This window comes from Phasianus colchicus, chromosome 2, assembly GCF_987193195.1.
Source record: "Phasianus colchicus chromosome 2, bPhaCol1.hap1.1, whole genome shotgun sequence".
Lineage (NCBI taxonomy): Eukaryota > Metazoa > Chordata > Aves > Galliformes > Phasianidae > Phasianus > Phasianus colchicus.
In genome coordinates this window covers 49,677,039-49,703,310 of record NC_143437.1, presented here as the reverse complement: position 1 = coordinate 49,703,310, position 26,272 = coordinate 49,677,039, and the positions used below count along the sequence as shown (strand labels likewise).

The window sequence follows — 26,272 nt, the reverse complement described above, 5'->3', positions numbered from 1 at the left end:
AGCTGGGGAGGGACAGAACCAGGACAAGTGACCCAAACTGACTGAAGGGAGATCGTGTTATCTGATATGGTGTCATACTGGGGGAATGGTGTTTGGAATAATAGTGCTTATCTTCCCAAGGAACTATTACACAAGATGAGCCTTGACTTAACATCTGCCTGCTGATGGAAGGCAATGAATGAATTACTTTCTGGCTCATGTAGCTTTTGTTCTCATACTTTTACCTTTCCAGCCTCATCCAATCTGTGGAGAGTGAGTAAGTGGCTGGGTGGTGCTGAGCTGCCTGCTGGAGTAAACCAATATATTCTCAGTACTCCAAATGTAATCTGGTATTGGATGGGAAATGATCAATATTTTGCAGTATAGTGAGACTCTTCTGAGGTTTCTACTCTGCTCCTGTGAGGCTCCATCTAGAGTACTGTGTCCAGGTCTGGAACCCCCAGTACAAGAAAGACAGGGAGCTGTTGGAGGAGGTCCAGAGGAGAGTCACAAAGATGATCAGGGGACTGGAGCACCTCCCCTATGAGGACAGGCTGAAGGAGCTGGGCTTGTTCAGCCTGGAGAAAAGAAGGCTGTGGGGTGACCTCATTGCAGCCTTTCAGTACCTAAAGGGAGCCTACAAAGAGGAGGGGAATCAACTCTTTGAAAGGGTGAGTGACAGCAGGACAAGGGGAAATGGTTTTAAGTTGAGGGAGGGAAGATTTAGGTTGGATGTCAGGGGGAAGTTCTTTACAGAGAGAGTGGTGAGGTACTGGAACAGGCTGCCCAGAGAGGTTGTGGATGTCTCGTCCCTGGAGATGTTCAAGGTCAGATTGGATGGTGCCCTGGTCTAGTACTAAATGTGGAGGTTGGTGGCCCTGCATGTGGCAGGGGGATTGGAGATTCATGTTCCTTGAGGTCCCTTCCAACCCTGGCCATTTTGTGATTCTGTTTCAAATTGTGTACCTGAAAAACTGAGCCAGCAAAGCTCACTGGTCATATTTTAATTTAATTTGCAAATGTTTTCCTTATTTCCAGCCAGCTTTCCTTCCTTCTTGAAAGCTGTCAGTCATATAATCTGTTTTGACTTCAAAGGACATACAGGATAGCACACAGCATTGAGCTGTTTCTGCAGCAGCTCAATGAGCATGTAAGTTATTTACGTCTGTAAAAACCATTCTTAGTATTGCTTTTACAGCCTAAAACTTCCACTTATCTTACGTCTTTTTATATCCTTGTGATATAGTGAACACCACAGGTTCATTTTCTCGTCAGTAACTTAGCTCAACAGGTATCAAAATGTTACACTTAATGATAGTGGTAGTTCATCTTCTCTGAGTAATGTTACTGTCACACCCTCAGTTTACTTTAAAGGCTGGAAGAATTGGTTTGAATTTTACATGCTTGGGTGAGCACAGAAGCAATTTTTTAGCTAGAGATTTGATATGTTGAGCTACGGAAGTGAAACATTTGGCTGAAGGTTTAAATGTACACACTTAAGACTCAGACAGTATTGTAGTTGTTAAAGATCATCTATGTTCCACGTGACAGAAAAAAACCAAACAATTCAAACCCTTACTTTTAGCCATAAATTTTAATATATTGAATAGATCAAGAGAATCAAGACATGGATAATAAACAATCATTTCAATATCTGCTATGTGAGAGAGATTAGGTCTCTACGTAGTATTACATTTTCATTACATATTAATGAAATCATACAACTGGAAGGAAAATTAATTATTTCTATGTTCTTCTCCAGTTACAGAACCATTAATGTAAGGTACTTGCCTAAGCTGCTTTTAAATTTTTTTTAGTGCTTACAGCTCTGCATCACCCATAGCTTATTTACTCAAATGCTCTGTCCCTAGCACTATTAGAAAGGTTTTCTGATGTTTCTTTCTGCCATTGAAGGCTATTTCTATTCATAATCACACTGCAAAGTGAGAACAGATAATTTTCTTCCTGTTTTTGAAGCAGGTTACTTTAGCCTTTTTAAGACTTGCATTTTGTATTCATTTGAACATCTACACTTGCTTAGATTTGCCTACTCCTTGGTTGCAGTGTTTTCCCAGCGGTCATGGTTTTTAAGCTTCTGATCACTCTATTTGCTCTCTTCTGGGCCATCTCCGGTTAGTGCCTGTCCTTCTTAAAGAGCAACAGCAAAAACTAAACACATTTCTCAAGTAGAGACCATGTTGATACTGCACCTAGTGAATGGATATTACTTCATGTAATGTAAATGACACTTCTGTTCGCACTCTAAGATGACATTTGCCTTTTCTACTATGTCATTATTGATATATTTAACTTATGGTCTGATATTACAATTTTTTCTTTTGAATTGCTTGTTTCATTATTTATTTTTCATCTTTTATTGATGTGGCTGACTATACCTCCAAAAACACTTTGTGTACCTGTTGAACTGCATTTTACTTAGGCTATTTTTTCCAATTTCTTATGAATAAGTTATCTTCTAGTATAGATCTAGTGTGTTCTAGATCTTCCAACTCAATAACCCCTGTTTATTCTATCCTTCACAATAGTTATGAAAATCTTGAAGTTTCTGGAGCTTGCATAACCCCATACACACTGATATGATCTGACCTTCCATTTTAGTGAAGAACTATGTATGACAGTATTTCCAATGTGTTTATTAAGCTTGCTGTTGTTATGTAAGTCAGTGCCAATTAACTTGTTATAAGAAAGTTAAGAAAGACTGTGTCAGAGGTATTAAAGGCAAAATACACATTTTTCCCATTAGTTCTCTTACAAAAGTTGTTTTTCTATTGATTTAAAAAAAAAAACAAAACAAAAAACAGATTTGTCTGAGGTGATTTGCCTTTCAGTTTTACCTTGATTATTAGCTTTCAAGTTTTCTTGTTAGTTGCAATCCATCTATTTCATTTTTTTTTTTTTATATTTCCATGAGCTTAAATACATTGACTATCTGTAATTCTGCAGTTCCCCTTGCCATAAGTTAAAATCTAAAAAAGACTCCAATTTGCATCAAATTATTTTTGATAGCTTTTCTTCTGTGTTGGGTAACCTTTAATTTATGTAACTATTTTTTGATATCCTAGGTGTCACCTGTGATATGTCCTTCAGTCTGTATCCTGGCCTGATTTCTCTCTATATACATACAGCATTTATCTATAGTTTTTATGTAATCTTTCCTCTTTCTGTATGCTATCTAGAGTTAAAAACATGGAGTAGGATATCCAGACCTAAAACTGGCTGCACATCCCAATTCTTTAATTTCTCTCTAATTCCTGGCTTTTTTTCTGTGGAGGAAATGCCAACTTTCCTTAAAAACTTCTGTCATTAAACATGTCTAGCAATTCCCTGAGCTTATTGCCAATTATTTTATAATAAATGTTCTGTTCTCTTTGTAAGGAGTAGGATCTCTGACTTTATTTTAGTCCCTCCTGTTAAAATTACTTTAATTTTCATGCTGTACATTGTAACAAGGCTTCAGTATGGAATATCAGATGAATTGCAAATAATCTATTACATCTCTTCATCTCTGTGTCAAAAGTTATCCTAGGACCTTGAGGGACATATTACATCTGGCTCTGCAGGTATAGTTAATCTTTTTCACTGATATGTTCTCTTTGTGGGATGATTCTTCTGGTTATTAAAGAAAATTCCTGTTTAAGTTTGTAGATACAGCCATCACAGTGCTTATGCCTTTTTCATGCATTCTCATTACTCCAATACTTCCTACATTCTCTACTTGAACAGAGACCTATTCTTGTTATGTTTTCTCCCTTACAGCCTTTCCCATTTGCTGTGGGAGATGATATTTTAGAGTGAAAGAGATAAATAATGTTTAAAGTTGCTGCTATGCAAATCAAACAATTTTTAACTCAGCCTTTCTATCTTTGCTTTCTATACATTTCCAAGTATCTACAGATCTTAAGAATTTTGTCAAATCTATCTTATTGATCCTCCTATAAAACTTTTATGAGCAATATAAAATCTCTCTCTTTTAATAATGTTAGATCAGTATCAATAGTAATGCCTTTGGGAAGTTTGGTATACTTGTCATGAATTCAGGCTTTTTAGTATGGTTAGTATCATAAAATCACTATGATACTGTCATATGGATTTTGTAGCATAATTTGGACTTGAAATAAGAAGAAAGCCCTAGTTTACTATGTTCTCTTTGGTCAGGTATAGGCTTGAACCATTTTAATTCTAGAATCAGCCTAGAATGTCAAATAGTCAGTAGACAAGATAATGACCACCATTTTTAACTACTTAACACTTCTAAGTGAAACTAAGGAGAGAATGTATTTACTAGGAAGTAAATACAAGAGGATACATTGAAAAACATCCTTAAACCAAAAATACCTTAGCTGTCTATGAACTGATTATTTCTGCAGCTGTCTGTTCAAAAACAGTGCTATTTGCTTCCAAGATCTGTACGTTTTTCTTTCTCTCTATGCCTAAGGGTGTTAATGTTGTGCTTATTGTTTCTTAATTTTATTCTTATCTTGTTGACACTGACTAATCATCCAAAAACTATTTGCCACTGTCTCAGAGCATCCTGTCTAATAACAGAGCCAGTGTTTGATAAGTGGCTGCCAAATAAAATGCATTTTGGTTCAGGAGAAGCTGTGCCAACTGTAATGCAAAAATAAATGAAGCAAGGCAGCAAAACAGTATAAAAATCGCTTTAAGTTTTGGTTCTTTAAAGTATTTGTGTTAAAGTTAATCATCTTTCAGGAATCAGTGAAGCCTAATTTTACCTCAATAGGAAGAGCAACTAACAAAATGTTTTTCTCAATATTAAGCATTATACTGGGATCTATAATTGTCTTCACTACCTTGTTTTACTACTTGTAACTGGTAAGTTAGTAATAGAAACCTATTTCTGAGTGAAATAAATACACATCATTTAACACCTTTATATAAAACTAATAAAGAATGATATGGGGACCGAGTTGCAGTTTCTATAATTAGTGTGGTAGTTAATCAGAAAGAAATGTGGTGCAGTAAGTAAGAAGATTAGCATACATTTATATCTCATTTGAGGGAGAAAGGATGGAAAGGGCACCAGTGAATTGGATTCTGTACACATGCAGAAGGTAACTGCTGCTATTGAACCTTATTAATCCTTTTTTTTTTTAATAGATTTAATGAGGAATAAGTATCTTAGGAATACTTTCTAATTCAATATCTTTTTCCGTGTCAAAGAAGATCCATGAGTACAAGGCACGTTATGTCCTTAAGAGTCACTTTGTTCAGGACATCTGCAGGGCAGGTACAAAATGTCTCTTGAGTGATAGATAAGAAAATGTTCACCACAGGTACAATGCAAACCAATTAAGGGAATCTATGAGTCTATAAATTACCGAGTAACATGTATGTTTAAACCAAAGCAGGATGTTATGGCCAGCAGAACTGTGCTCAAAAGGATGGCAGCTGAGAATGAGTAGCAAAGAGAAGTTGGGAATGATAGACGCAAGAGAGAAAAATTGTTTTAAAATGTTCACCTTAGATTTTCTGTTACTCTTCAAACATATTAAGGCAGATTAAGGCTAATTATTGGCCTTTTAATAGTTGCTGTGCTGTGAAGAAAAAGAACAAAGTTTTTGCTCTAAGAGGTGTTAAAATTTATTCACAGGATGAAACTAATTTCAAGAGAGTGTTTGCTGTGGGAAGACGTGGCTTTTGAGTGACAGCTGCTGTGGAGTCCGTCTAGTTTTTAGCTAGACAAAACTATCAAAACTCATTTTGAAGATGTTTTCATCTTTTCTTGCCTGATTTTTAAATCAGCAAATGGTGAAGCTGGTGCATTGAGATAGATCAGATCTAAATCTACCTTTTTAAGAGCATGGAGGTGTTCCAAAAGCAGCATCTGCTTCATCTTTCCCATTGCTTTTTGTTCAAAAGGATGACTTTGCTATGAGGTGTTATAAACTTGTTTCACCTAATCCAAGTTTTCTACAAATTTACCAGTTGGATTTGTGTATTAACAGGTAGCTGGGGTAATGGTTAGATTGGCCAGACCATAAAAAGGCAGTAAAACAAAATAAAAACAAATATCTGTCATTAGATATTTTTATTTCTGTGTTGAAGCATTTGATTTGCTGATCTGCAAGGATAGAATGTCTTCTGGGCTTGGCAGTGTTGATTCAAGTGCCTTCGAGGTCAAGTGAGTGTCATGATGAAGTTCAGCAGCTCTGTGAAGTCATCTAGTTCTCATCAGTCATTCTGACAGCATGCAACTCCCTCCACTATCATTTTTTTCTTTTGTAATTTCTGGGCATATATTATTAAATATCGATTTTTCTCTTCTCTTTGTATGAGCTTTCAATGCACAACAATAATGATGTGATTAGAACACTTTATTTGCCTTGTTTTGCACTGAGATTCCTAGAATAACTCCTATCAAAAGCTAAGGACAAAAGGGGGTAACTAGTCTGTAACCATTTTTCCTTGAAGATTTTGTTATTCCTTAATATATAATTAAGGAAGCTTTCATAACTCACTTAAAATACCACTGAACCATACTCTCAAAGGATGCTGTGCATCCTTTGAACAAGGTAGGCTAGCTTAAAGATAGCAAAAGGGGTCCAGCAGAAGGGGCCCACCTTCCTTTAGTGAGGCCCTATTGTATGTGTGTTTCATATTCATGACATACCCTGGTTCTTTTATGATAGTACAAAACTGTATTCAAAGCCTGTGTAATTTAGGTGAAAACTGAAGTCAACATCAGACTATCTTCTAGCCACTTCAGTATAGAAATGCTGCTAGTTTTCAGAGCAGAGGGAAGGAAACCTGCATTGGCAGGAAACCTTAAAAATTGCATTAAGTATAGTTATAAACATGCTCTTGAATTGTCTTGAAAAATGAAAGGGAGCTTTGTAGATTATATATATTTTTCTGATAGTCTATCTAAAGCAGACAATGAAGAAACACAAATTATTTTCAAGACTATATCTGATAAAATGGCTGATGAAGTGCAATGACAAAAAACACAAATATCATGAAGCACTCTACAGTGATCTCTTCATACATATGAATGTACACAAACGTTACATACATAGCATGGAGTCCCAATTTTGTTATCAATCACTGTTATCTTGATTCTGTGCTGATGTTCTAGCTGTGAGGAATAGTTTCAAAATACTCTTTTAAAATTGTTTATATTTAACTATTATAAGCACAAAACATTTTTATCTCCCTGTTGAGAAGGGACCAGCTTTATTTATTCTGGTAAATAAGCAAATGTCTTTTTTTCTTGTTTGTCCTTACAGTAAAACCAGTCCTATCTAATTTATCTCTAACTAATGCAGAAATAATGTTATATATCTCTTTATATTGATTCTTTGTATTAGTTTTTGGGACTCTGAGAGTTACATTGCTCCTGCTGTTCTATACTCCTGGAGTAAGATGAAATGTTTTGTTTACATGAAAATCAACAAATATCAGGTAGCTTTCTCCTCTCTCCTTAATTTTTTTCTTTCTTAATGTTGAAGTCCCTGCTGAATTTGAAAACTCACTTGCAAGCTGTATTAGCTAGAAACATCTATATAGACTGGAGATGAGGTTCAAATTCAGATGATTGACTACTTCTCTGCTGTCTACTTCTGGTCATAATTTTTCTAGAAAGCTGCTGATGAAATGTTATGTAAGAGCTACGTAAGTAATTGTAATTGCTTCTTTCTTTCCTATGAAAAAGGTCTTGTTGCAGTAACCACACAAAGGCAAACTGCTACAGAGGTAGAAGGCAAAGAACTATGCACAAGGAATTTGGCATTATACCTCTGAGATGTTTTCCCACTGGAATCTTTCCCTGCAGCTGTTAACATATGATTATTTATTACATTTACCAGACAGAGTTACTCCACTGACAAGTAGATATATTTCAATGATTTGTGTTTTTGAAGGAAAGCTTTGCTTCTGTTAGAGCACATGTGGCAGGGCCTTCAGTCACAGAATCATTGGGGCTGGAAAAGACCTCTGGTGATCATTGAGTTCAACCCCCTGCTTTAGCATGTTCCCTGCAGCAGGTTGCAAATCAGATAAACTCTCTTCCCTCTGGGCTGATCTTCTGCTGTACCATGTACAGTTTCTGTAGAACTTGCAGCAGTGCTAAAAGAGGCATCATGAGAGGAAAAGAGTGTAATTTTAGAGTTAAGAAGGGTGTGTGTATATATGTATGTGCATAGATATTATCTGTCTTTTCAAAATATTTTCTTTAGTCATAAAAATGTCTTGCTTGTAAGAGCAGTAAGGGTCTCTTTCTGTGATGGTGTTGTAACTGTTTCTAGTGTCTGATGATAATATTGGTTAAGCACCTCTTAAACAGGAGGAAACGTATTGTTAATCAGTTGTTAGGAAGCAAAAAACCTCACTACAAATGTCAGTGGCAAATGTATTAGATCATGGTCAGAAAAAAACTGGTAATCTTGAATGCAGTGATTAATATAAAATAAGGGATATTTTAGAATTTTAATGCTTTTTTTTAGCTCATGTGATCATGATGGTGTTCTCCATGAATACTTCCAGCTATTACAGTTGAATCACAGGGCTTTACAGAAGAAATTCTGAAATAAATCTAAATATATCCATTTGAAAACAGCACAGATGGGTTGGCTTTATTTCAGATGGGCAAACCATAGTGTCTTTAAAGAAGCGATGATCTTCCCTGAGGAAGTGGTGATCCTTCCCTTATGTGCCATGAAGTATAAAAAAAAAAAAATCAAAACCAGACTTCATCAATATTGCAATATGATATTTCACAAACTTGATGTGTTGTCCTTTGGGAGTACAGCAATATGAACATTGCCATATATATGCAATGTGAAAACATGAGAATAAGGTAGTAAAGTTTGCTGTAACTGCATAGATATGCATGTTCGCAACTGCGTGGTTGCATTCGTGCTAGTCTTATTAAAAAAAAAAAAAAAAGACTCTGCCAGAACAAACATAGATGCTTTAATAATTAAAGACATGAAAAGAAAACACATTTACTGATCAGGATACTTTTCTTACTACTGACCTAGAAGCTACAAAATGCACAGAAGCAGAACATTGAAGAGATAGAATAAAGGATTTTAGCAAGACTCACAATGTATATTGCGTAAGATTGGCTATGTAAATGAATTATATGATGTTTTAATCAGCTTATTATTTGTTCTCAAAGGTGGCTAATGTATGGAAGTATGCTGTTACATTGCCAGAACCCACAACCAGAAGACATTTCTTTAGTGTTATTCAGAAATAGTGCTTTAGCAAGGTACACACTGTCAAGTTTGATGATAAAATATGATAATTCCCTGAATATAACCAGAGGCAACATACAGCAAACCACACAGTCTACAATTCTCAGGTAGAAGAGATTATGAATTTTCTGGAGAATGAAGATGAGCTTTATAGTGAAACAAATTTCCTGTATACACTTCTGTCATTTATCAGTCTTATGCAGGTTCTGTGTAGATCCAAGACTGATACCAAATACATTTCAGTATTTGTGCTAGTAGATTGTATTCTGTTATATATGGATTAAAGGATGTAAACAGAGTGATTTGCTTAACAGTATGAAGTTGTTTACAAATCAATCCTAAGCTCTTACATTATGGCATTAATATATCTATGTTTTTTGGTCAGCCTAAAAACAACTAAGAAACAGAAAATCCAAAGAAAAGCAAGCACAGAAATCATCAGATTTGTTCACATCTAATCATCAGTATATTCTAGAAAATGGTGCTATATGTACAAATATTAATATATAGTATAAATGCAAGCACATGTATATACAAATATATGTCTAGATGCTTCTGACTTACACAGATGTTTTATATGAAGTATTGAAAATATATGCTAGCGTATGGTAGGGTTTATCGTTGAGTAGTTGATGTAATTTACAGGCACAATCAAAAGAAAAGCAATGAGTGTTGTAAAAATGTATGAAAACCCATATACTAGGCTTGTATTTACAAGTAAAGAATGCTGATCTTACAGTCTTTCAAAATGCCATTGCAAAACAAATACTTCATTGAGATTTGAGCAGACGGAATCTGGGCTTAAAAATCAAAAAGCAGTAGATTAAGATTTGTGATATTCTCTGCAAATGTGGTCACCTGATTCTCATTTTTTTCCTCTCATCCCGTTGCCCTGTGTCTCCTCATTTTCAGGTCATGAAAGATTTTTACTGTATTCTACAAAATGTCTCTGTCCATTTCCGTAAGTGACAGTTTCTTTCTATCTTCCTTCTTCTGCACATGGGCAGGTTCTCAGGAGTAAGCACAGTGGCTCTGCCAGAAAGGAAGGAATACATCTCAAACATGGGAATATCAGGAAGGAAGAGAGGTAGACCCCAAATTCCATTCTGAAAACATTTTTGGAGCAACACCCAGATCAGCACGTGTGCAGGAGGTATGTTGATACAGAAACAGTAAATGTTTTCACAATAAGGAATCTTTAAATAAAAACAGATAGGAAATTCTCACTTGCACTAAGCCGTAGGGACTACCTGAAGTCTGGATGTGGGGCAATATCTTAACAAGCAGACATGGTCGAGACAGAAAAGAAATGTAATGATGTAGTGCTGATTGCTGATTTAGCATTGAGTACTATGATCTTGACCACATTACCTGCAGCTATGTTTTGTAGGGTAGATTGTAAAAATTATATAAAATCTGATTTGGAAGACATCCACAAGGATCATCAAGTCCAATTCCTGGCTCCACACAGTACTACCTACATGAGTGTATTCTGAGCTGAAAGATGGTTTGTGGTTTTGTATGGACTGCAGAGAGCACAGAAGGCCTTTGTATTATACTGAGACAGCTTTGGAGACACCGAGGTTTGACTGAGTCAGCCACGCAGTTCTTGATGGTTTGGGGATAGTTACGAGATTTAATGAGCACTGAGTATATACTGCTGCTCACAATTCTCCCTGATGTCATGCCTTGTCTGAAAATCCCTATTAGATATAGCTATTCGTGTGTGTCTTATTATTATGTAGAAAGTGATAGTGCTCTGTTGTAGGCTGTTAAGAAAACAAATTTTCCAGCTGGCATAAGCATACATGATCCATCACACAGAAAAGGTATTCCTATTTGTCATGAACTCCATGTACTTATGGTCTACAGAATCCTGAAAACATCTTTTCCTGCTGAATTCTGTTCACCATGATACTGTTTCTTGGTGTTTAATAACCAGAATATGTCTGCCTGCAAAAATAGAATTCTTGACTGCATCACTACTTTGTTCTTCCTGTTTCCCATGTTACAGGTCAGTTTTGTTGTTATCTTTCAAGTAGAAAATAAAGATTCTCTATGTCTAGGCTTCAGAAAATATCCTTCCAATGTGATCAATTGTAATTATTTTCCCATCTCCTTCAAATATTATGTTACCAATACACAGCATAGTTTGCAACATTAACTTTTGCAGATAATCTATTTCCATAGTACAAAATCTTCTGTTTCTTTATGTCATTACATTTTGTTAATTTATTGTACAGAATAGAATGTATATGTATTTTTAGTAGCAACAGCAGCTGGAGCAAAGCAGCAATTAGTTTCACAGTTGAGTCCACAAACTGGCTAAAATCAGTATGTCAATTAGATAAGTACGTGAAACACTAGATTTTAGGAGTGCCCAGCCACCAATTTCGTCTATATGAGGGAGATAGAAGATGATAAAGTTGCATTGGAGAATCTCCTTCCTAATAGAGATATTTTGGGAACTGAAACATCATTGAGAACCATTGGTGACAGGTGGATGGTTGGACTGGATGATCTTATAGGTCTTTTCCAACCTTAGTGATTCTGTGATTCTGTGATTCTGTGATCATAATTCGTGGAATGCTTCTCTATGCTGACCTTATTTAGCCAGGATCCAACCCCAAATACCAGCTGTGCTAACTTATTAACACATCATTTTGTTTATAATGCCTCATTACACAGGGGCAGCATATGAACAGTTACTTGTGTCAAAGAAAATGCCACTCCGTTCAGCTTCATTATGTGAGATTTGATGTAGAATGATTATTGTTGGGAAAGAAAAAAAAAAAGATACTGGGACAGAAGGAATCTAAGAAGCATCAAAGAAATGCATGCAAGTCCTTGTAAATTTTATAAACCACTTTGCTGAATGCTAAGGACGTTTAAATATTGTTTTACACATGCATTGTCTACTCTGCATCAGTAACAATGTAACTTCTGTTAGTGGTCTATTGGAGCCATTGGAAGGTAATGCAGAGCATGCATCTCTGTGGCAAACTTGTGTTTAAAAAATAAGTTAAATTGTGGATTGCCAAGGCAACCACATGAGATGCAGCAATTTCTTTTTCAAGAGATGACTAAGAGCAAGCTAGCTATGCTTACATTGTCAGTCTAATTATTGAAATTCACTGTGGATTTTGCTATGCAAGAGTAGAACAATTAAGAATCCCATCAAGCTTTTGGTACTAGATAATGCTTATGCTCTGATCAGTTCAACATAAATATATAAATATATAAATGCCCTGACAGGAACATCAGGAAAACTTAGCCTTTCCCAAAGGAAAATCAACGTGAACATCTACTTGAGTCTTTTATCAGCTAAGATTTTCACCAGATCATCTAAATTCTTCACCAAAAAGCTACCTTTGACCAGGTTACCTTTGTCTCCTGGCTAACTAAGCAGGCCCTTCTAATGGCATGTTGCTGGGATTTCGTTTCATTTCTTGCTTTCTAGCACTTTGAATTTAACTATATCGAAGGTTATCTCCTCTTTTTACTTGCACTGTGTTACAGTAAGGGGACAATAGGATGAAGAAAGGTGATGACCTTTGCTTCTAGTATCCTATATGGTATATAGGATAGTATCCTTTCATGATAAGGAATTTATAGTTGTTCCAGAGGATTTCTTTGTACATGAATAAGAGTTCAAGTGAAATCTGTCTGCTTGAAATAGCAAATTAAGGTAAAATGTGTTGCATTTCTATTTTTCTGATTTTTAAAATATCTGGGTAGTAGAAGATCGAAGTTCATTACCACATATATGCTTAGATAAATAAAATCATATAGGATGTCTTTAGGCTTCTATCCATTCAAATTCTGAGTTATTTTGATGAGTGTTTCTACTAAGAGACCAGTATGTGGGAGACTAAACAGCCAGCATATCAGAGAAGAATGAGCTCTTCAGCATGTTTTTCTCCCTTTCACAAACCAACTAAGAACAGGGGTAGAAGATCAAATAAAGTATTCCAGTATAAAGAAATAACAAATAGCTTTGTAATGCTTTGTAATGAAAATCTTTACACGTGTTTCACATCCCCACCCTTTCTTCTGCTTGTTGCATTCTGTTTCCTCAATGTATCATTCTATTGTTACAATTTATATATTCTGGTTCTAAGTTAATCTTATTTATCCATAGGAGTTACTGTGTTCCACTAATTGTATCTGGTCCTATGAATGCCATGTTTAAAGTAGAACTGTTGCACATAGTACAGTTCTGAAGGAAATGTTTGTATTAGATATTGCTACTACTATCTGAACTTTACATCAATTTTATGAGATCCAGTTCAAATCTTTTGTTCTGTTACCCCCTTAAATTCTGCTGTACGCAAAAGTATGAAATTATGTTGGCTCAAAATTCAGGAAACAGTTACTGTGATACTCGAAGCAACCCATATTAAAAGAAGGCTTACATAAATATCTCAGCCTTTTAGGCATAGGGACTGGTCATCTCTTTGTTTAGGGTCAGTTAAATCCTATTAAAATGGTAATTTGAAAAATTTGAAAAATTCCTTATATTGCTGATACAAAATAAACTGTAGCTCTATGGCTTTCTGAAAGTGTGCCAATGTTAGTGAGTGCACAAGATGAGTTCCCTGGGAATAATATGAGATGTGACAGCACGACATTAAATACAGTGCCATAATACATTGACATAAAATTTAACAGGCTAATTCTGACATTTTCTAACTTCTGTATGGATTATCTTAGAAATTAATCTTTAAGAAGTGTTTGGTTGCTTATTCCTCTAGACCCGTAAGCAGCAGTCTCATTGGGATACCTGTTCCATTTGCAAAATGTAGACAACATGCAGGTACTTCATCATGTGTATGGACACTTGGATATGTTATTGCAAGGATAGGAGGCAGCAGATATAGCTGCTTTAAACCAATTTCAGATCACTCAAGAAAGGTAGCAGTCACAATCCAGAAAGAAAGAAGGAATTGCTTACTCCTTCCCAAGGATCAGGGCTTGTCAAACATTCCATAGGAAGCAATCTCCAAGTAGAGCCAAATCTCCAGGTAGAGCTACTTCCTTTGTGGCTGTCAGCTCTTCAATGAGGTTAGGGAGGAATGGGCCCTGAGTCCATCCCTTCCTGCCACACAGCTGAATTGCTCCCACCTCTGCTTCCAAATCTGGCTATGCCCCCTTCACTTGGTGTCCAATCACTGGTTCAGTCTGTAACCTAACAGTTCCCATACAATTATGTAGCATAAAACAAGCCACATACAAAATTAATTTAGAGTGTCAAGTTATTCTGTTAACCAAGGAAAAGATTGGTAGTAGCCATTAAAACAAGCATGGAAAAAAAGTTGAATGAACCAGAATTGCCTTCACAAGCTGTTAGATGAGTCAAAACTGAGCTACTTAGTGTTATTTTTGTAGGATATATATGATTTCTTGTGAAAATTTCTCTCAGTTCAGATAGAAACATTATGCCATGTGTTTTCTCACATTTTCTTTCATTATTGATATTTCAGATTTGCTCTCTGAATATATGTTAGAATGAAAACGTAAGGTATTCTCTACCCCTGCGTACCCTTGCTTTTGTGTTTGGTTTATGGTCTTTAAACTTTCTAGTTTCTTACACACGTCCAACTTCCATGCTGCTTGAGTGGCATATGCTATTAAAAATGGCTGTGGAAGTGTGATAAAAGCTGGGATAAATCTGTGAGCTGTGAAACTGATGAAGCCTATGTTCACATGGGTGGGCTTTGATGTGTTTGTGGAGTATCTAATTCTAGATGAAGTTTTTCTTGCTGGAGTGCTTCTATTAGTTCTCTGTTATGTGGCTCTTCAGTGTCTGTAATAAAATTGATACCACACTTTTTCTTGTCAGGGAACTAATAGAGTCATTTATCTAGCTTACTTTCATGACCCTTGTAGATTGTTAATGACTCTGAAGCCAGTGTTCAGCTGTCAAATTGGCTGAAATTGCTCAAAAGTTGTTAAATAGAAAACGTGTACGGACAATGATGTATGTGTTCATATGAAAACACACTGAAAAAGTGATTATACGAACTTCATTCCTTTTGATAGCTGCTATGAAAGTGCAGTCTAAGTTAAGACAAAGGATACATTTTCCAGTGGATTCAGCTTTAAGGAAATACTGAAAGACACTCCTTGAGGCTAGGGAGGAGTGGGGGAAAAGAGTAGAGTGAATTTTGCTGCCTAAGCAGAAGAACCAGGTGTTATTTTAGAAACACAAGCACCTACCTGGCTTCCATTGCCTCTGCAGGAGTTTCTTACAAAGCTTTTTTTTATAACAGTACTTGCAGCTATCTTGGATAGCTAGCTCATCTAAATAACAAGAAATGTTTGTATTTAGGCAGTGGAATCACTCCCTTATAATTCTGGTCCTTTAGGACATAGAGATAATTACAAAGTCTTTGACTAACAGTTGCTGTTATGGAAATAGTGTTATTACTAGTCAATGTAATTTCATGTCCCATCATCCTAATACAGACTTTGCATCTGAAGCTTCTGAAAGCAAGAATTTATAGATTTTATAATTTTCTTCTATCAGTAGCAACTTTCTGCCCCCTCACTCTGTACTTTGAAGCTCTTCATTTTCTGTGAAATCTTTCCTCCAGAACTAAGAGTAAGTGCAGGAAAAACTGCAAATCCTGTCTCTGGGCTGAAAGTGGATCATGCCATCCGTATAAGACATTTTCTTATATATCATCTCTTCAGGTTTCAAGTAACATGACTGAAGAGAAGGAACATTAATCAAGATGTTATCCTCTACTTTTCCCTCAGGTCTGTAAATCACAGCATCATTGACTTGATGCATTTTCTTTTTATAGGTTAAAGAATCCCTTAGGAATTTTCCAGGGATGATGGGTCTTGGAGAGGTTTTTTCTAACTCTATTTATATTTGATTTCTTTTTTTTTTTTCCCCCAAAATTTGAACACTATGAATTTTCAGGTCAAAATGAAAGCATTTTATTTTCAGGCAATAACAAACAAAGAAAAAAACTACCCTTCCAGTTGAAATATTTATATTTGGGGAAGAAGATTGCAAAAGATTACTGAGTGATGGAAAAAAATTAATAAGTTGCTACTTTCCAGGCTAGTAATGTTGACTGGATGCTTGTTACTCCAAATATACGTAAGTAAAATGTTCTGGATAGAATTTGTAATCCATAAAGTTTGTAAAAGAAAGTTTAGAATCCAGGGTGTCTTATTAGCCTCCCAGATGATTTCTTAGCACTCCTAACTCGACTCAATCAATTATTGCTTTAGGCTTGGGGATTCCATAATAAGAAACAGGCTACTAAAATTACTTCTTGTTGTGCTTACAGTTTTAGATAGATGAGTCTATGCATTATCTGAGACCTAAATCTTTAAAATATTCTCACTAGCAATATAGTCTCACAAATCACATCTGGGGAGGCACTTCCTTCAGAAGGGGTAAATCACCTTCTTACTACTTGTTTTTGAGAAAATACAGTTTATGCTATAAATCCTGCTGACTACATGAAACCTGCTGCCTGCTCTCTCTCTCTTTTTTTAAATTGAATAGAGACATTTTGATAAATCAGCTTTATAGATGCAAGAACATACTAATATACTTACAATAATAAAATGTTAAAATGAGAATGGAGCAAAAATAATTCCTTTTATGTCAATCAGAAGATATATTATTGTGAAAAATGAGTTGTGTGTAGACTACTGATGAATGCTACAGTCTTCTTCTCTTTAAGGGTATGTATGCATGTATTCTTTAGCATGAAAGTTTAACACCAAGTTTAAGCATCCTGACATAGAAGGCCACAGTGGGTCAGTGAGGAGGCAGTTATTGTACAGCCTTTCATGAAGCAAACTCAGATTTACAACTCCTAATTTCTTTTGAATTTTATTTACTGAGACAGTGATAGATGGTGATGCTCTTGGTACTCCTAAGCCCATTTATATTTGATGTATTTACATTTGAGCATTTTCCTTTGTGTAAACCACTCCAGTTATAAATATGCAAGCTGTATTCTTCATGAGCATTTTATCATATTCAAGTGCTTTCACACAATTTTTCAGGTTTGTTCATTGCTTTATAATTAGGTCATGTACTTTCCTTTCTCCTTCAGAAATTTCATTATCTTTTTCAGAGTTATAGTATCTCAGCTACTTTTGAAAGATTTTCATTCTCTGTTGCACTATGATCTTCTCTGAGACTCATTTTCTTCCTTTAAAATTTGATCTGCTGACAGGTGACTATATTATGTTATTATTATTTGCTTCTGCTTAAAGCAAATTCTACTTCTTCAGTTGCTCACATATTCACTCTTACAGAACAAGACTTCAAAAGTTTTATTGTAGGGCCAGAGAAAACTTGAACTTAAAACTATTTCACAGAATCACAGAATTCTAGTCCAACCCCCTCTACTAAAGCAGGTTCCCTAAAGTAGGTTGCATAGGAAACCATCCAGGAAGGCTTTGAGTATCTCCAAAAAAGAAGACTACCCAGCCTCCTCAGGTAGCTTGTTCAGTGCCGAAGGACATAAGCTACAACCTGCAAGTTTAGAGGTTGTATATCCTCTGTATTTGAAATATTTAAAGATTTGGCTAGACAAAACCTGGGCTGACTAGGCAGTATTGGAAATACTTCTATTTTGAGTTTGAAACTGGCTTAGATGGCCTGCATCATTCTCTTACAGCTAGCATTTCCATGTGCTCTATTGCTGTGTATAGTTTTTCTCCATAGGTTGCTGAGCCAAAATTATAGATTTTCATGTATTTTGTCCTGTGTTTTTATTGAACTGCCCTTTTCATTGCCTGACAAAATGCTGTTTAATGAGAGAAATACACTACTCTGCACAGTTCAAGAATTCTTTATTTTGGTTAATTATATATGTAACAAAGCCAATGCAATCAGGCTATGTGTTATTGTCCAACTCTGTGTATTGAGTCATATCCTCTAACACATGATACTAAATAGAATCTGTCACCTCAAGCGTGATTACCTGATGAGTTTGTCAAGAAGACTTATCAGGTAATTTCTCAGTAGTGGAAATATAATTGCAAGTGTTCTCCTCTCTAGCTGGGACACATGAGACATTTGCATAGTATTCGGGTATGTTGGCACACCTGGATGCCTCTGAAGTGTCTGTCCACTAATACACACAAACAGTTACAGCCCCATGATCTTGCTGGCGTTATAGAGCATGGTGGGATGCAGTGCTTGGAACTGTTTAGGAAATACCATCTGGAATGGCAAGGAAAGGAGCCACTCTTATTGTGAGAAAGCAGTGCAAATGCACAGAGCAATGTCTTGGGACAGATTATAGGCCAGATGAGAATTTATGGACCAGAAACTTAAGTGATATTGTGATGGGTATCTGTATCTGCTACAAACTGCATAGTGATGAAGAAGAATCAAATGACCAATTGATGGGAAAGCAGCTTGGCAGAGAAAGCCCTTGGGATCCTGCAAACATGAAGCTGATCACGAGTCAACAATATGTCCTTGCAGAACAGATTGCTGTTGGCCTTCTTTACTATGTTAAGAAAGGTTTGTTATCAGGTAAAGGGAGGTGACTCTTTCTCTGCTCAACACTGATGAGACACATCTGGTGTGCTAGGTCCAGTTCTGAGTTCCTCAGTATGAGGGAGATATGGACATTCTGGAATCCAGAAAAGAACCACAGAGATGGTCAAATGATTGTATGTGAGGAGATGCTGAGAGATCTAGGAGTGTTCAACCTGTAGAGGAGAAGAGCAGGTTCAGGAGGATCTTATCAATGTGCATGAATACCTTATCTGAAACACAAACATAAAGAAATATTTATTTACTGGGATGGTAGTTGAACACTAAAACATGTTATCCAGAGAAGGTGTGGAGTCTCTATCTGTAGAGATGTTCTTAGCTGAATTGAATATCCTGCTGTCTATGAAGACAAGCTTTGAGAGTTGCATTGTTCACCATGGAGAAAATGTTCCAGAGAGACATCAGTGCAGCATTCCAGTAAATATTAAGTGTAGTGATAGAAAAGGCATAATGATTTAAACTGAAAGTAAGTAAGGTTAGTTTAGGTATTAGAAAGAGATTTTTCAGTATGAGGGTGGTGAGACACAGGAACAGAAAACCCTGAGAAGCTGTGGATGTCCTGTCCCTAGAGATGTTCAATGGATGTTGGATTGGATGGGGCTTTGGACAACTGGATCTAGTGGGAGTTGTGCCTGCCCACAGGAGGTGGGTTGGAACTAGAAGACCTTTAAGATCCCTTATAACCCATACCTTTCTGTGATTCTATTATTCCAGCAGCAATTACCGTCTCTGCAGTAGCAGATGGCATATTTTCTCTGTAGTAAACATGAGGTTGGTTGCATGTTTATAATAATGGGAATGTGTATAAACAACTGCCAAAGAAAAAACAACTAAGTCCAAACACTTGCTCATCTTATGGTCAGTTAATTGAGTAGTCAGAAAATCATTTCAGCTTTACATCAGTGTTGTCAATTTGAGCTCTTGAGTTTGCACTGAGATGACATAAGGATAACATCACATACTATAATAGGTACATGTAATTGCTACAGCAGCAGTTTGCGCTAAATGTCTGGAATGTATAAGATTAAAGAAGAATATTTTTGTGAGTAATTTGCATGTATTTGACTACATCAAAAATGGTTCTTAAAGCTGGAGTTATCAGGTTGTTTAAGCCAATTTTCTGAATGCATCTTGAAAGTGCTCCTGGGGAGAGGACAGGGAAAATACATTTTAGAGCCAATCAGAACTTCATCAGTAACTGCACACATGCTGGGCATCAACCCCTTATTCAAACAGTGGTACTTGTATTTTCACTAAACGTAGAAGAGGAAAATAGAAATTAGCCTGTTATGAGAAAAACTGATTTTCATTTGCAGTTTAGATAGTCCTGCTGTTTCCAAATAATTGTTTTAACTAAGTACTTGTTTTGCACTAGAAGATGGTTGTCTGTTATGATCTTAGTAAGAAGGGCACTTGGGCTCTTTAAAGTACCCTTTAAAATACTATTTTTTAGAGATATCACTGTAAAGAAAGAAAGAGTAGTAAAGATAATCTTGCATCACTATAGATACTGGGAACTCCCAGCTTAGAACATTATGGCTTAGAACGAGCCTCAGAACATGTGCAGTAAGCCATGCAGACCCTGGCTTTGGAAAGGGTGACACAATTTTTGTCATTTGAGCTTCCTGAGAATTATCTTACAAGATAACAAACCTGTTCATCATTTCTTCTGTCACATAAAATGGATGTTCACATGAGAGGTTCTTGCTGCACTTTTAGCTGAACGCAAGGACAAATAGGTGTTGCATTTGCTAGTGCTCAGCTGGCTGCAGGCCCTACTATTACGGTGTGACAGTGAGGCTGATCATGCAGCCGAGACATGGCTGCACAGTAGTACAGCAGTGAAAGCCACATTGCATGTGCAGCACAGAGCAGTTCTGAGTGCGCTCAGGTTAACTGTTGAGTGTACCACCAGCTCCTCCATATAAGGTGGTCTTCCAGGCAGAATCAAAGCAGCAGTAGCTTTTAAATATTCACCATAAACTGTTTACAAAACGTTTAAAAATACCATTTTATCTTGAATTAACTCAGGAAATATCTACTTCCTTTTCTGGCAAAGTATGACAAAGCTGAATTGTATGGTATATACATTTCCTCAGCAAATCTTTTTTTTCCTCCCATAAAGTAGAGAATCTTCCCTAATAAAACATATTTTTTTTTTAAACATAGATTTACATTCAGTATTTTTAAATTGAATTTTGAAAATGTGTATTTCTTAAAAGGAACAAGTAGAAGTAGTAAAATACCAAATACTTCAAAACTAGGTTGATTTCAAGATTCAAATGTAAAGCATGGAAAGTTATGTAAAATGTAGGCCATGTGAAACAATCAATTTCATCTGTTCTGAAGTTCCTATTTTAATATTACATAGGTGAAATCCCATCCAAAGTTATTTACTAATTGTGGAAAAACAACAAAAAAAATCTGATAGTAAAACAATTAGTTTTGTGAAACATTCGAGTTTCTCATTGTCTTGCTGAAAATCTTCAAAATCATTTCTGAGGTGAACTTTCACAGAGGCTTTGGACTCCCTATATGAAATATGTATGAAAGAAAACAAAATCATATCAACAAAAAAGCTACAAACTAAAAAAACTCACCTAAGATTTATTAGCTTGTCAGTATTAATTGCAGTATACAGGACTGTTTTGTGATGGAATGAGAAAATCACTCAAGGGTAGGAACAAATTAGCTTTTCTTAAGGCTTTTTCTTAAAAGCTGGAAAAAGTGACAAACAAGCAAAAAAAATCTAAACAGGCAAGCAAAAAGACCGGAGGAATAAGTGAAACAAATATGATATTCTCCATAATAGAAAAGGACTCCGGGGAACAAGTGAAGATAATTCTTATCAAAATTCTCTTTTCAAAATGCAAGACAAAGCAAGCAAAGCTTGTGCAAGGCAGCAGCCAGACTAGAGACACAAAAGGAGAGGTAAATCAGTATGTTGATTGCCACAACTGGACCTTCTGCCTCTGTGAAAGGATGCTACACAACCTTAGCTGTGTTTGTGCCTGGTTAAAAATAGAGACCTTTCAAAGATGTGGTGAACATGCTAGTTGCTACAGAAATGAAAGTATTCAAGCTGTGTTAAACAAGATGAAAGCACAGGATTTTGTTTGCTATGAAGGCGATTGCAGAAGTGGTGGAAACAAATAAAAGGTAAAAGCTCTAAGGGTTATGGTTATTGACATATATTAAGCAGAGATAGGTTTTGGTGGTTTACAGATAGAAGTCACTATGAAGAGTTGAGAGTTGATTTAAGGCCAGCTTATACATTTGTTGAGAACTTGTCACATGCACTAATACACTAGCTGCAACTGGATTTAAAAAAATGGCTATCTTGTACAGTAGGTAGTGGTGGAAATATCTGTTTGATTAGTTTTTTCACTATTTCATTTTGCCTGAGGCTGAGCAAATAGAGGTAGGTGGTGCAAAATTGAACGCTTAATAACCCTATTGTGCTTTGGTTTTTCTTGCTTTGTAGATCCAATCTGGAGGAGCTGAGATTTGGTTAACTGTGGAGATGTTATTTTCATTGAGATAGTAAGCGTGTTCTGCAGCATCCAGGCTGTTGACACCCAAAGAACAAAGGACATTTGTGACTGAGTTTAACTGAGTTTATTGCTTGACATGGGAACGCTATGATGGTGCATCACAATAAGAAAAATTACAGTTCAGTTGAGACTTGCGATTGTTAACACAAAAGTAAAAAATAAAAAGCCCCAAATTTGAGTTTCTCTGATACTGATTTCTCTATTTCTTGGGCTCTCAACAAAAGTTACAGGCTTACATTATTGAGTGCTGGCATTACTAGATTATTTTCAAACAGAAATATTATTTATGGCTCAGGACACACATATCTTTGAAACTCCTCAGTCCCCCTGTAATTGTGTAATATGAAGTAAAAAAAGAGATTAGCAAAGGTAGATTAAATGGTACAGAAGAAAGAGGAGGAAAAAAAAAAGGGTATTTTAACAGGCTTTGGTAAGAGATAGTAAAATAATCCCTTCAGTAATCTTAGTTTTTCTTTAGACTGAGTTCTCAGAGTCCCAGGGTGGACACTGCTGCTGCAAGTTGAAAGATGGGTGGGAAAGGGAACTTACATGAAACAAAAAGGTTTATAAACTTCTTTGGGGCTATTAGACTCACTGTACTATCCCTATCAGTTTTTCATAAAATAAGCATTCTTTGCCCTTTTTTACATTTCCATGGCCTTCTGAGGAGAAGCAGACAGGTAACAGACAGGCTCAGTAGCATTTTCTGCCTTTCTAAGGAATGGAAGTGGACAGAGAAGTATGGATAAAGGTGAGCAGCTCTCTCTCTTTTTATGCTACTGGGAATAGGAATGAAGATAACTTTATCTGATTTTCTCTGAGAAAGTTAACTGGTATTCCTCTCTGCAGAGAGGAAGTCAGTTCTTTCCCTTCCGTGCAGCAGATGCTCCTACATAGTTCAGTACTTTGCTCAGCTGCAACAGAAACAGGAACTGAGTGTGAAACTTCATTTTGGAAGAATTCCTGTAATCTCTTCAAGCACTGGAAGGTATGCAGGTTGTTGCTTCAGCTTACAGCATTAGGTAATTGCCTTTTTATCCTATTCTTCAAGCCAGGACTGGCCATAAAATTGACTTTCTTATTATTCAGAGTAAATAATTTTCATCCTTAACAAAGCACAGCTGTGGCTGAACTGATAGGAAATGTAATAATGCATGCCATTTAAAGCATTCTCTCACATTTTACTTGAGTTTTCCCATCTTCTTTGCAGTTTTAAAATCAACACCTTTGCAGTGATTGTTTTGTCAGATCAAAAGGTCAGAACTATCCATTCATAGTTGAACCAATTTGCTTTCGTCTTTTTTTACTGCAAGCTCCTGTTATTTTCACCTTTAAGCAGCTTCTTATATTTTTAATCATTCAAATATAGCACTGTTGATTCTCCGAACTCTAACACTTCTAAGCTCTCACAGATCAAATATTGAGTAGCGAGGTTTTGTTTAACATTCATTCAAATAAAAACTTTCACTGAAATATTTGGCCAACATTTCAGTTACCTTTTAAACTTACACTTATTTCAGCTCCAGACACTTAGTTCTCTGTACATGCATTATTACAAAAATGAATGTCTAAAGACAGCATTTCTCATTGTGACTAAAACATAAATCAGTCCTATGGAAAGCGTATGCTTACAATTGCATTTGTAGCATAATTTCTAGCCAAATGTATTTTGGAGAAGTGTCTGTAAGTATCTATCTTTTCTTTCTTTTTTTTTTTTTTTTTTTTTTTTTTTTTTTTTTTTTTTTTTGGAGATAGACCTGTATTTTGCAGTAGAAAAGCAGAGTGAAGTATGTATTGTGTAGTTAAGGGTGTTATAACTATGTAGTTTTGATAAGAGATCTTCAAAGTTGATGGGTGACATTATTTCTCTAAGTCTCTTCCAAACATATTCTATGATTTTAATGAACAAATCACTTTGTAATGCTGGGGACAAAGAGATGGTTTGTAAAGGACTGAGGAAGGAATTTCTCACAGTCCTTCTCCTCAAGTAACTACCACGCTATAGTGCCTACTAGTTTCTCATTCGTTATTCTAGGAAACAAATCAAATGAAATGAAAACAAAACAATCAACGTCAATTCTTGTACTTTGCTACGCAAGCATGATTTTTTTTTATAAATAAGATGCTTTGGAGAAATCCTGCTTCTTATTTTCAACCCAACTCCTACTATCTTTTTTGATGGCCTCTAGTTCACTGAAGGCTGTTCATCCTACTCACTCATTTATGTACTTCATGTATAGCTTTTCACATTTAAGAAACCTCACACAGGCTGAGGACTGAAATAAAATCTTTCCTATCTCATTCTAACTCTTTGCCCAGAAGTTGCATCTTCATTCATTCACTGTGAAAGGGAGTGTTTTTCCCAAAGATTAGCCAGATGGCAAGAGGCAGTATAGCAATATGACAAGAGGCCCATTCCTGGTACCAAGGACATATCTGACAAGTTCTGAAACACAGCTCCACTGCCAAAGGACTTGTTGAGTTTCTTTGATTTTTAATGTGGATAAAGCACACCTAACCAACAACCAACTTTATTTCTATCATTGTGGTCTTGAATACAATTGCAACTGGAAACAGTAATATATATCACAAGAATGCCAAAATTAAAAGGTGATTGAGAACTGTATCTCCAGAAAGGGAATGTAAATATATAATAGCTTAACTCTTAACTATGAACAAAGCTACCAACCTTGCATCTCATCACACAAGTTTGGTTGCTTAAAAAAATGCAAGTTGGAGACAGTGAAATGACTGTAAGAAATCATTAACCTTGTTTGTTTTTGCCAGGCTTGTTCTTCGGGATTATTCAGTCCAAATCATTGATCAGCTCTATGGTTTAGTAAGAGTTATTCCACCATTCTCCTGCCAGGTACAGAATAGAAGAAATGATAGAAGGTGATGACTGGGATTAAAAGATTTTATGAAGTCAGAGTCAGTCATCTCCTGTTGAGTGTGATATATTTAATCTTGAGCTCATCAAAGTCTCTTTTTGGATGGGAACATGACATTTTATGTGAAGAAATGTGCTGGAATTTAAGCAGCTATATATAAATTATAGAGTGTGGATGAAAAGCCACTTTTCTCTGTCTGTCTATGACAGAGTGCATGATTGAGTTCGTGGCTCTGGTGTGCAGAAAAGCTGCTTCCTTTGCTACACAAGCGGTGCATTGCAAATGAATTCCAGGGGTGGTGTGCCCTGGTCTCAGTCCTCTGGAAATATGAACAGAGAAATATGATGCAGAAAAAATGATATTTCCTGAACTGTCTCTGTACATGTCTGATATCTAACTACACTTAATCCAAATCTTAGAAATCCATAGAAACATGGATTGATTCTTCTCGTATCTACCTCTCTGTAATGATTATCTTAATAGTCTGAATAATAACATCTCTGTCTGACAAGAGCTTGTCTCGCTCCGATTTACAGGAGGGAGAGGAGGTTCTTTTAATATCTGTATCCCCGGCGTGAGATTAAGAAACAACGGTTCAAATGTTGGTCCGACCAGTTTATTACAGATGTTAATTAGTGAGATGGTGAAGGGGAGGACGGACGCTGTTATGAATTAGGGTAATGGGGAAGGGAAGGAGGGCAATAGAAAAGGTAAGAAAGAAGAAGCAAGGAGTCTTTATAGGAAGCAAGAGGGACATAGTCACCACCATGGATCCAGCGAGGTTCATAGTTCAGCCTTTGATCTTCAATAGTGGTGGGTCATCAGGTGTTGTTGTTCTGTTGACAGCGATGATGGCAGCGACCATGGTGATGATGGCCCCTTTTCAATGCTTTCAAAGTGGTCGAGTCAGCTGTCTTTGGAGTGACAGATCAAATCCAAAGTGGTTGAGTCAGCTCTCCTTGGAGTGGCAGCTTCTGGCTCTGGGATCTTAGCGGAAACTCCTTTGCTCCTATCTTCCTGGCCTTGCCAGCAGATAAGAGGGAGCAGGGAGATGCCAACTTG

General features: G+C 36.3%; 1 long non-coding RNA gene across 2 annotated transcripts in view; it reads left to right on the top strand.

Moving 5' to 3' along the window:
• LOC116242993 (uncharacterized) overlaps nucleotides 1-22,537 on the top strand; it is a 62,727-nt gene extending 40,190 nt beyond the window's left edge. Inside the window, exons 2-5 of one of the 2 annotated variants that reach the window (XR_016464310.1) lie at nucleotides 10,226-10,371; nucleotides 15,915-15,980; nucleotides 16,177-16,332; nucleotides 22,250-22,537. This is a non-coding gene — a long non-coding RNA (uncharacterized LOC116242993). The remainder of the gene's footprint in view (nucleotides 1-10,225; nucleotides 10,372-15,914; nucleotides 15,981-16,176; nucleotides 16,333-22,249) is intronic. The other variant, XR_004169857.2, reaches the window with a different exon arrangement.
• The last annotated feature ends 3,735 nt before the right edge of the window (nucleotides 22,538-26,272 follow it).